Source organism: Lathamus discolor, chromosome 7 (genome assembly GCF_037157495.1).
Source record: "Lathamus discolor isolate bLatDis1 chromosome 7, bLatDis1.hap1, whole genome shotgun sequence".
NCBI lineage: Eukaryota > Metazoa > Chordata > Aves > Psittaciformes > Psittacidae > Lathamus > Lathamus discolor.
The window spans coordinates 17,846,392-17,858,498 of record NC_088890.1 but is presented as its reverse complement, the minus strand read 5'-3'; the positions used below and the strand labels follow the sequence as shown (position 1 = coordinate 17,858,498).

The following is a 12,107-nucleotide window of genomic DNA, read 5'->3' as shown; positions in this document are numbered from 1 at the left end:
ATGGAAATAGATGTCCTTAGTAAATCCTGAAACTTTTATAGCTCTAGCTTTATCTCAGACAAATTATTGGAAAATGCACAACGCCATTGATCTGACTAGAACTAATAGGAGTTTTAAATAGCAAAGAAAATAAGACCTTTAATGCCAAAAACCTCTTCCTTTCTCCTCCCTTCCCTTCCTTCCTTTCCCAAAACATCAGCAAAAAGAGCTAATAAATGCAATTGATTTATTTTGAAGTGCTGTCTGTCTTTTTCACTTTCCTTCTGAACAGCAGAGTGTCTGAGGCAGCCCTGGCTCCAGATGTCTGCAAGACAAGCTGTAATATGTTTTAGAAAGTCCCTGTTTGATTGCATTTGTCGGGGGGGGGGGGGGGGGGGGGGAAGGGGAATGGAATCAGCTTTGTCTTTACTACAGTGATGCTTAGCTCCTGAGAACAACCTCACAAGGAAGGGAGGGTACTTCTGAACCAGAATTAACAGATCTTTCCCTTTGCAGTTTTTTCAGCATCTTTATAGTAAGCCCAAGCAGTGGTGGTGTTTTTCTGCAGCACATAATTAACATCCCTTTAGTTGTATATTTTTACTGCAAATGCTGGGGCAGTATAGCAGGATGTAATAAGCCAGTCTGAAGTCTGTGGTTTGAAGAGCTATCTGCCCCAGACATGTTATCTAAGAGCTGTGATGTTTTGCTCACACAGAGTAAATATTTTGAGCATGAAATATTTAGTTGGTGGGCTGTGCCATGTCTATGAATGCAGGCATTCCTGTGAACTTGGAAAACTGCACCCATCTTTCTTGGAGTTATCCTCAAATACTTAATTACAGCAGAAAACACTTGGGCCCAAAAGTTCAGATGCTCCCATGTTGTGTTTTCATTTCAGTTTGTGTAACACTTTGCTGGAACCACTACATAACCTTTTCAGGGTTTTCTCTGCCAGCTACAGTGGTTAATGGTGCAGTTCAAGATCTGTGTGCATACTTGAAACAGAATGTAAGAATCCAGTACCCAGTACTGGTTGCTCTTGGATAGACTGCAAGACAATATAATGTAAGATCAATAAAGAGCAATGCTTTCCCCTTACTGTATGTTCCAGCTTGAACCATCAGTGATGTACAGGCTTTCTGGTCTATTATACTGTTAGTAATCATAGATTACTTATTCTCCATTAATCTATTCAATTCCTCTGTGAATCCATTTATGCTCTTATCCTACATGCTTTTCTGTAGATATGTGTGCCACAATTTAATTAGATGTTGTTTGCAGTATTTCCCACCAATATTGACATAATAGTTTTTTCATATAACATCGACACTTTCTGTACAAGTAGAGCTTTGGGAAGGAGGTTTGGCCAGTGTTCCTACTCGTGTGCATGTCTGGAGAGTAGAGGATTAACCTTTCCTTCTCTGATTGCCATACTTAAGCTTTGAATAAATTAATTTTGATGTCATTAGGCTGCTTTTCTATGCTTTACTATTCTATAAACATTATGAGACAGAGTGAATGATTCGGAGGAATCATGGGGGGGACATAGTAGTTGTAGGTAAATTGATTAAAAACTCAGGGGAATGGTAATGAAGGAACATTTCCGTGTGGACTGAAATACTGGGTTTGGGTGGAGATGTGAGCACTGCATTACTACCAGATCACTGTGGATTATGGGGGAGGATGTCCCCTGTTGAGAAAATTCCAGGCATGTTATTTCTGTGTTGAGACTTTTGGCCTGCATGATGTGCGTGTGCTTTTCTTTCTGGCAACATCCCTTAAAGCATTTTGAGTGGGGGGAAAACCCCTGCAAGGGATTCTACTTGTGATTTATTTTTAAAGGACATTCACAGCAGAACATGTCTGTCCTCACAAATCTTAACTAGGAAAGAGGATAATATATTATAAATGTTTTTTAAGATTAAGCTTGTTCATGTGTGTTGCATATAATACGTGTTCCTGGCTTACGTGCCACATTTAATTGCAGCAATTGGAATGGATTTTAGGAAACCATATTTCCAGTGTCGAGTGGGTTACATTTTCTTGTTTGTTAAAAAAGAAAAAATCCTGGGAGCTGGATCTTGGCTTTAAGAGGATCAGCTGTATTTTCCCTGCACTGTGAGTTTCTCCCAAGGTGGCTCATTTTATTTATCCTTTATTCAGTTTTCAGTAGAAACTTAGTCAAATGCAGCCTGAAAAATGAAGCCAAAAGTTGCTAAGGAGATTTTATGGATATTTGATAAGATACTGGAAGGTATGTGTGGATTGGCTTTGGAGAAGAATAGTTACTGGGTGCGAAGTCTCTAAACATGTTAGAAGAATAAGATACAAGATTTGACAGACTTGCTTTCCTGGAAGCAGTTATTTTGAAGAGATAATTTTTCTGAGGGAAAGACATTTTTATATTGTCTGAAATGGAAGGGCTGAGGAGAGGGCAGTATATAGCAGGGTGATCACTGCATATCTCTGATTAGGGAAAGCACTGATCCTTAAATATAATGATTGCGAGCCTGGGCAGAACCTGCTTTGTGATCCCAAGGAACTGGGAAAGATCAGAAAAGAAAGGTTTATTCTTCTTCTTTATAAATATTAGCCGTAAAGCTAGCACATATGTTAGCACAAACATGTTCAGAATAACTAATATGCTAACAGTCGAGACAGTACAACTTCAGAGCAACACACAGCCTGTCTTCCCCTTTTTGTAGATGTATGTGGCTTTTCTTCAGGTGGTGTTGCCCATGAATGAAATGCAAAGATGCATGATCTTTGCTGCTGAAATGCTTAGATATTGATTAGACAATGAATCGGGATGTAATCGTGCTCTACTGAGCTGTGTCATAGGAATAGTACAAGCAAATGAAGTCTTGCTTTCCTACAGGTTTGTTACAAGTTTTATGTATTACTTTATTTACTTATTTTTTTACTTAATTATTTTATTTACTTATTAAAATTTATTTAAAATTGCCTTTTTTAAATATATATATGGACTTCTTTCCTGGTTTATAAGTAACATTTTTTTAACCATATTTGGCGCTGTGCTTCCACCTGTGCCTGAATAGCTCTGGTTTCCCAATGAGAAGTCTGTATGAATTTTGTAGTTAATGTAAAGCCGAAATCTTCTTTCTCTTGATACAAGGCTGGTCGATGAGTCTTGTTTGAGTAATTACTCTTAATTGTCAGCTTTTTTTCTTTCAGAGCGCCTTTGGTTTTATTGCTACTGTAGTAATAATTTCTTACCCCTTTTTCACCCAGTTATGAATGTGATTCGTATGACACCACTGTGACTTATTTGTTCAGTGATGTGTAACTTGCACCACTTTGTGCGTTGTTTCTGCCTCCTCTTCCCGGAGGCTTCCTAAGGGTCTTGTTAGAATTTTCCAATTTAGTAACATTAGTGTATGGTGTACAGTTACCAGTCCTTAGTCTCCTCCTTGTTGAAGGAGGTTTGCTGTCCACCCTTCTGGATCCTGGGGTCTTGAGGAACCTATTTCCCTGATATTTTTAGTTCTGTCTAAATAATGGCTTGTATTAAATGTAGGTACAAAGGAGAAATGAAATCGTTGTAAGAGAAAACTGGCCTGTTCCAGCACCTGATCTTTGCTGGAAGTGAAATACTGCACAATAGACGAAATCAAAGCTCTGGGAAGTGAGATATGGAGAGAAGACCTTTCCTAGCTTATAAGATATCAAGGGAAGTAAACAAATGTGTTCTATTTTCCTTTCTATTGAAAGCCAGAATGTCCTCTTTCCATTAAGAGTGTTTTGCTATTCTTTCAGAAATCTCTTTTAATTAAGGCTGTATAATATGTTTCCAAGGATATGAAAGAAATAATTCACCATGGCTTCAGCAGCTACTGTTGCCTTCTGATGAAGAAAAGCAAATATTTCTTATCACTAGGAGAGCAGCAATAGTTAGAAATAGGCTGTAGTTAAGTAATCAATTCGACTTTCTCTGGGCACTTCCAAAATACTGTTGGCTATTTTGCTCCTTTGTTCACTGGTGTGCTGATACTGTACTAAGGTATCACAATCCTCCCTGTGCTGGGATGTTTCTGGCAGTGACTCTCCAGCACATAAACTAGTAGAGACTTGACTGAACCCTTTTAAAGGTTTCTGGCCTACTACAGGCATATTTGCAGTATCATCACAGCAGTCAGAGCACAGAGTAAGAACCAGGATTACTGTTAACTCCCCTGCTCATTTAGCTGCCCACTAGCCTCTAGAAGCGGTTTCAGTGGTTTTTTTATCTCAAGAATTAATACAGTTGTTGTGGTTTAAACAAAGTCAGCCATAAATCACGCAGTCGCTCTCTCACCCCCCCTTCTTGCCCTCCCCCTACTCCCAGAGGGACCGAGAGGAGAATCGAAAAGAATGCAACTCCCACGGGCTGAGATAAGAACACTCCAGTAACTCAGGTATAACACAAATCACTGCTGCTACCACCAATGATAATAATGATAAAGGAAATAACAAGGGGAAAGAATACAACACCTCAACACCAGCTGACTGATAACTCCCCCACCCCACCCGACCGAGCACCGACCCATACCTCGTCCAACCCTGCAGTTCCTAGCCCTTCCGGGTAGCTCTCCGTTACATCCTGGGCATGACGTGCTGTTGTATGGAATACCTCTTTGGTCAGTTTGGGTCAGGTGTCCTGTCTCTGCTTCCTTCCGGCCTCCCCTCCTCCCAGGCAGAGCATGAGGCTCCGAAAGTCCTTGGTCAGACTAAAACATTTGTGTTATCAGCTCTGTTCCCGGGCCGAAAGTCAAAACCGCAGCACTGCATCAGCTACTGAGAAGGAGAAAAATTACTGCTACTGCTGAACCCAGGACAACAGTCCAGGTTCTACAGTGTCAGATGGACAAAGAAGAATATTTTAAGAGCTTTCTCCACTAACACAGGACTTGCTCTTAGTAATTCTTGGCTAGTCCTTGTCCCAGAAAGAGCAGGCGGTAAAGTGAGACCACTGCCCCAGTGACCCTGGTACTGAAGAAGAATCTCATGTGTGCTCCTCAGAAGTACAGCAGGTTTTCAACTCCCACCCATGCTGCTTCAGGACCTTGTATTGCCTCTACAGGCCTTTACTTGAATCAGTTTTCTCCTCGCCTCACCTTCACAGCCTGACCTGAAATCTCTCTGTCTGCTTTTTGGCAATTATCTTAGTCACACAATGTAGGTTCATCATAGGGAAAAATTGCCTGAGAAGAGAGAAAGTGAACCACTAAATGTGACAGTGCTTGAAAGTCAAACAAAAAGAACCTTTTTGCATTGCAAAAGGTGATGTCCTTGTAAAAGGCTTCAGTCTGCTTTTTGTTAAACATTTCTTTGAAGAGCTGTCCGTCTCATTCACTTCCTCACTTCTTACAAAAAAGGGGCAATGACAGCACTGGCTCCAGGTGTCTGTCAGAGGAGCAATAAAAGTTTCAACCATACCCAGTGTGATTGTGTTTGATAAGTAAAGCCAGACAGATGGTAATTTCAAAACTCGACGTTCAAGTAGACACCTCTATATGTCAGGTTAAGGAAATGAGAGGTATATGTGGCCTACAGAAATGAGTCACTGAGTTTCTATGTGATTAAAAGTATTAGATTAATCTTTCATTTCATAGTGCTGATCAGGATTCCTACCAATAAGGCATGTGCATTTATTTTCTGTAGGCACTGCAGTTTTACCGTTTCCCTATTGCAGTTTTACTGACTCCCTTCAGACCAGAAATGCTGGAAACGAGCCGAATGTGATTCACCGTACGTAGGATGACTATCTTTGAATTAGTGCCGAGAGCAGGGTGTAGCTGGTATCATGCCCCATGTAAAGACTCTGTAGTCAGTGGGGTTATAGACATAATCCAGGCTAATTTTGCTTCTCTTGTTCCTGCTAATTCCCCCTTTTATGCTTTATTTTTAACTTGCATTTTAGATCTGTTCTGAAGCTACTTTTGTCAGAATTACTGTTTTCTCTGTATAAAGATTACAGGTTTGCACAGGACTGAGCACCAATCCCCAGCTGTTGCTTTCCTTTCAGAGCTCCAGGAAAACATGTATTGGGAATTGATGAAGGACTGCTGGACCAAGTAGATTCAACAAGTGTGTGGTGTGAATATGGCAGCAACTTAACATTTGAGATACCGCATTTGTTATGCAAGTAGTAAACAGGTTAGGAATGTCTCCAAGTGACAGAACGAACTGGCCTTCAAGTTCTCAGTAGACCACTGTCAATGTTGAAAAACAATGCAAATAAAATGTCTCAACACATAAGTAAGCAGTTTAGATGTGACTAGATAAAGTGATTTGGTTACTTTTAAGGGTATTAAGAATTAGATACGAGAGCAATATATGTTCTAGACTGTACACTCATTTCCCTGCGCTAGGTGAACTGAAATTATTCTCAATATGCTATTCAATATTATACTCAATATGCTATGCTGTATCATGTAATTGAATGAAAACTTAAAGCTGATTAACTGGCAATTAGATTGATTTCCTTTTTGTTCCTTGGATATTCTTCAAAATGGCAGTGTTTGTGGTAAATATCACTTTATCAACCAGTCACACAACACCTCATTTCCAGTTACAAAACACCATGAAAGTATTCAGAGAAGCAGGTAAAAGCTCAGAAGACTTGTTAGCATAGACAACTGCAACACCATCATCATCAAAATGATCCTGAATTCATTACATAGTCTGGGTGCTTTAATTAGGTTGCTGGTGAAATAAATGGGGACATACATTACCACAGGAAAGTAGCAGGAGATGACATCCGTTAAACCCTGACAGGTATTGTGGGCTTGACAATGAATAATGAAAAAAGTGACAGTAATTAAAACATGTTTACTTAAAATGACAATTACTTGAAATACGGTTGCATAGTAAAGACCTCGTTATGATCCAAACTCAGTATAGAAAAGTGATACTTATGTCAAGGGGTAATTAATTTGCTCTGGTAGGTGAGTGATAGGTCACTTGCGGTTCTGCCTCACCTTGTTTATGCTTGATGGTTCGAGTAGTGGGGATGGTATTATACTTCGAACTCTTGTATGCTTTGAGGTTCAACCTCATAGTTTTATTTCTGCCTTTAAGTGAAAGTTTCTTTATATATTTTAATTGAAAACGTGGTCAAGTCTTGAAAAGCATCTGGCCTTTCAAGCAATGTGTGCTCTCGTATAATTTAGATTTCCTATAGCTGAAATAGTTGTTGCAGCATATTTGCATCTTCTATCTTTCCAGGATTTTTTTGGCAGTGTGGAACTAAGAATTGTAATTGAACTGTTACAGTTTCAGGAGAGCAAGGGTTTGAGAGATGTAAAAAACCATTCAAGAAAAGCAGTTGACATGTTTTATCTTCCCTTGATAGACAATTCAGATTATGCTTGCACTCAGAGAGGTGTTTCTATGAAGTCTAAGTACTCTTAAGTTTTGTGGAATCACTGAACATGTAACACTTCACAATGATCTAAGGGTCGCAAGGATGATTAAGTTCTTTTAAGACATCAAACATGAGATGCTGCTGAGGTGGCCATCAGTCTTGAACATTTTCAGAGCCTTGTCTAAGGAGGTGAAACAGATCTATATTTGTGAAGAAAAGCTGAAGATTTAAACTATTTTTAAATGCACTTTTTTTGATGTCAATTTGTTTTATTTTCCCTTGAGTAGCAGGTGCTTAAAAGAGCATAAAAAAAGGCAGATGGCCACTTAATTCCTCCTCTTTTTTCTTTTCCTGCTTGCCATCCAATGTAGTAATATTCAGCTGGAGTTCTACTCTTCTTGACTACAAAAGGTTGGCGATGTGCAAAAATTGAGCCTTATTAAGAATCTCTAAAGGATTTTTATTTGCTATCACATTTGCAATACACTTGTAATACAATGCAGTACAATAATAATACACATTGCAAAGCACAACACAACATAGAGCAGTAATTGTATGATGTTCATGTATTTAAAATTTTGGGGACTCTGCAAGGAGTTAATGCAGTTGATGTCACATTGCAGTACACTGACTTAGTTTGACAGATGTGCCTATGTGACCAGGACTTATGTCATCTCAGTGATAAATCCTGACAACAGAATTAATTGGGGAAATAATCTCAGTAAAACTTCTTCAACTTCTTCTTTTTTTCTTTTTTTTTTTTTTTTTTAAGATCATTTAAATTTAAGCATGTTTTTAAAAAACAGTATTTGGTGCTGAAATAATATGTCCTCCATACCAAATTATTAATATATTATTTTTCCTACCTCTCAGAAATGAAAGACGCTGAGGTGCCAAACTGGTATCAGAAGCATCTCTCCTGTTCTATGTATGGTGTTGTCTTATTTCTCTTGTATATATTAATTGTTAATCGGTCACAGTATTGTGAAGTCTGATAGACAAATTGTGCTTTCACTGCTTCAGTGAAGAACTAACAGAGCCTTTTAATGTATCTTGGGAATGTAAGAATTGCTTTACAGTACCATGCTAGTAGTCTATCTTATCCATTATCCTGTTTCTCTAACAGTGTTGAAAATCAAATGCTGAAAGGAAAATGAAACAATTCACTTACTATAGCATTATGGATTGACATGGTTCTTGCCAGAGTTCGGGAAGAAAAATTCTGACATTGTGGCTGGCTCACAGCCTTTAAAATACGTGCACATACATTTCTCCCTCTTTATCCTTGCATGTAGGCTTTAGAAATATGTAATCCTTTTTTTGCTTCCATCAAGTTGCTGCAGCAAAATCTTGAGACCGTATCTTCTACAGGCTTTTTATGCCATGGGGGAGGCGAGAGGGAATGGGTGTCAGGGGAAGTTCTCCTCTAATAATTTAAAATACACTGTTCTTTAATAAGAAGAATGCATTAGGAATAGCTGTCATTTTGTGACCTCTCACTTTTGTCTTAATTAGTGTCATGTTAATTAAAGTCTGTACTATTTTAGACACATTTTGATCAAAGATCATACTTCTCATCTGTCAGTACTGATTGTCCTTAATAGTCTTTTGTATGGGACTTTGAGGCAAGAATGTGTTGTCAGATAATGATTTCAAACAGTCTTCCTTTATTCCATCTGTTGTTTTTTTTTTTTCCTATCATGGGAATAACTATAACTTGATAAACAGATGTAATTCCCTCCATAGCATGACTTCCATAAATACTGTTCTGACTTGTTCTGTTCATGCTTTTGTTTGCTGGTTTCCTGCTCTACTTTTCCACTGTTGCAGTTTCCTTCAAATTCTGTGCCATCTGAAGCAACCTTTAACTCTCAAATTGAAAGACAAAATTGATCCCAGGATAAAAGATAACAGTCTTCCTTTCCAGGTCTCTGACACTAACTGTAGAAATGGGGGTGGAAGGATGTTGTCACCTTTTATCTCCCCTGTGAGGTGTGTGAAATGCAGGGTAAGGACAGGGGAAAACCAAAGCTGCTGGAAACAAAAGTCGTACTTTCAGTTTCAAACTATGGATTGTGAATGTCAGTGTTTCGTAAATCATATAATTTCATATAAGCTTCAATATCAGCTTTTCCACCAGTGTTAGATTATTTAATCTGATTCTTTACTAACATTTATAACACTAGATCATTCTTTCTGTATACGTTTTTAAAGGATGAAGAAAAGATAACGTAGATATAATTCCTATTCTGGAAATAATTTTGGCACTGTATAGAATAGGTTAATTTGTTATATTTTATTCTGTGATTTTGAAAAACAGCTTTCTTACTATATGATTGTTTCTGTGATAGAATTGTACACTTTCTGCCTGAAAGTGTCAGATTTAGTATAGACAAAGCTCACTGTACTAACATAGACAAAGTAAGAATATTTTGATCTTAATATAACATCAGACTTTCTGGACAGTTTATTGCTGGTATAGCTCTCATTGATCCCAGCTCACAGTGAATTTTCTAATACATTGTGTAATTTAAAGCTAATATATTTAGTAGAGCCAAGTCTTAGCAGAGAGTGAGCACCCTGTGGTCAGTCCTGACCCTGTTTCTCCGTTAACTCCTATTGATTAAAGTAATGTAGGTTTGAGATTTTGAATTCCCAGAGCCACTACTTGAACTGCTATTGAAGAATAGGGTGGATTTGGCTTGGCAACCCTTGTCTTGGAATTCCTTAAATACCCATTAGCTTTAAGTTTATCCTCATTTTACTTAGGCACACATACACACCTGGAGTAATTAATTCACTTTCAGGTTACATTTCTGGATCACATCTACTTATAAAGACATCCTTACAGAAAGCAAATACTTATTACTATCTTAGTAATTCCCCACTAAGGTCTGATTGATTGGCTTGTAGTCCTCAATTCTACATTGTGGAAGCTTTTATCCTATTAGCAATCATTTACTTTCCTGAATGGTAGTACTAGATGGCATATGGCTTAATTCCAGTTTCATGAATGGGAAGACTGTCCTTGATGAAAGTGAAATTATTGTGTGACATGTAAAAATGTCTTGAATAGGAGATTTATCTGCTATAGTTTTGTGATTCTCTTTGGTTTAACTTGTTTTGGGTTGGGTTGTTGGGTTTTTTTTCCCCCTCACTGAGGAGTAAAACAATTCTTTATGACATTTCTAAGAATTGATAAATTTTAGGAGCTTGATCTGATATGAGAAAGAACCATATCTTTCCTTGAACATATTTCTTACTGATAAATAAACAAAATTCCAGTGTAGGCAAAATCAAACATTTGGTCCAAAGTAAAATCTTGCTGTTTTCAGGGGGATTCTTCATTTCCACAGCCAGAGAATGGCTTCCGTGAGAGAGAAAGGAAAGCTGGAAGCATTAAGCCTATGTTTTCATAAAATCAGAAAGGAAATTTGAGATAAAATTGGCACAAAACATGATTTTCATTTACCGGTTTTAAAGGATTTTAAGGTTTGACTTTTTTTCCATTAGCTCTGCAAGCCATTTCAATTTCCTATTTGAATAAAGACTCTCAGGGGCATATACAGATCTCAGTCTGTGTTTGAGATTCCCACTGAGAGCAGTGAGAGATCTGTGTGTGAGCCAGCAGTGGTTTATGGCCCATAGTTATTCTCTGCCTTAAAGGCACCATATACTTCTGCCACTTAACATTTAATTTACATATTCATAGTACATAGGTTTACCCAATTATTTCCCATAACAGTTTTTCAAACCATGCAGGAAAGGAGAATAGCTGATGTCATAGTGCCCTATTGACCAAATCTACAGAGTGACTTGGACCTTTTGATGCTGAATGGTCTTACTCATAATTGGCCTTTGGACTTGATGCTAAGTTAATATTCAGGCTCCTACAGTGTAATAGAGAGTGGGATATAACAGCCACTATCTTTCTGACCTGAGCTTATTCATACTGAACACTGAAGAAAAAGTGCTGTTTAAATCCTGCTCTAAGCACTTAAACATTATCTCCAGTGTGGGGTAATAATGCACTCCTGACAGAGAATCACAGACCAATACCTTTTGATGTTAGGCACCCCTCTCATCAAAAGCAGAACTGGGAATGCCTCTTTCTTAGAAAGCAAACTTGAAAGGAGAAGAATAGTGGTACCTCCTCCACACCATGGATAAGGCTCATTTGGGATGTCAGGCTGCTCCATCCTCAGCTCTCATGTCTTAGGAAAGTTCTTTATCTCTGAGTACAGCCTCTGTTCTGCCCCAAGGACATGCTTCCCCCTTTTAGGTGACTCTGTGCCTTTTGCAAAGGAAAAAAGAAGTGAGGATGTATTTATACATTTATAAGTATTTTCAAGCTTCAGTTAAGCAGAGGGAAGGAAGGGGGAGCCTGATGATGAAATCTAGAGATTGAGGAAATCAGTTACAGGCAGGAATTCCAAGGATCCAGACTCCACTCCAAGGACTGCCTCTGCATTTTACATGAAATGAGCACTGCAGAAAATGAAACTTCAAGTGATATTGCCTGTAACAGCAGCATCTGCTTTTCCTGATTCACAGGGATTTGACTGATATGTTTTAAAATTGCTTGGAGGTAGCAAAATCCACATGGAGTAGGAGCTCAGTATTTATTAAGCAGGAGCTGCAGGCCCGCTTCACAAGATGGACTCCTGGCTCTGCAAATATCAGGCAAAGCTGGTTTAAAGTTATAAATTGCCATCTTTATACATGGCACTGATGTAGAGATATCCAAATCATCACACTC

General features: G+C 38.4%; 1 protein-coding gene and 1 long non-coding RNA gene across 5 annotated transcripts in view; both read left to right on the top strand.

Moving 5' to 3' along the window:
- Positions 1–6,389, top strand: part of LOC136018371 (uncharacterized) — a 60,970-nt gene extending 54,581 nt beyond the window's left edge. The window contains exons 2-3 of the long non-coding RNA XR_010614374.1: positions 3,521–4,397; positions 6,008–6,389. This is a non-coding gene — a long non-coding RNA (uncharacterized LOC136018371). The remainder of the gene's footprint in view (positions 1–3,520; positions 4,398–6,007) is intronic.
- Positions 1–12,107, top strand: part of FHIT (fragile histidine triad diadenosine triphosphatase) — a 570,190-nt gene that overhangs the window by 214,567 nt on the left and 343,516 nt on the right. The window lies entirely within an intron of this gene.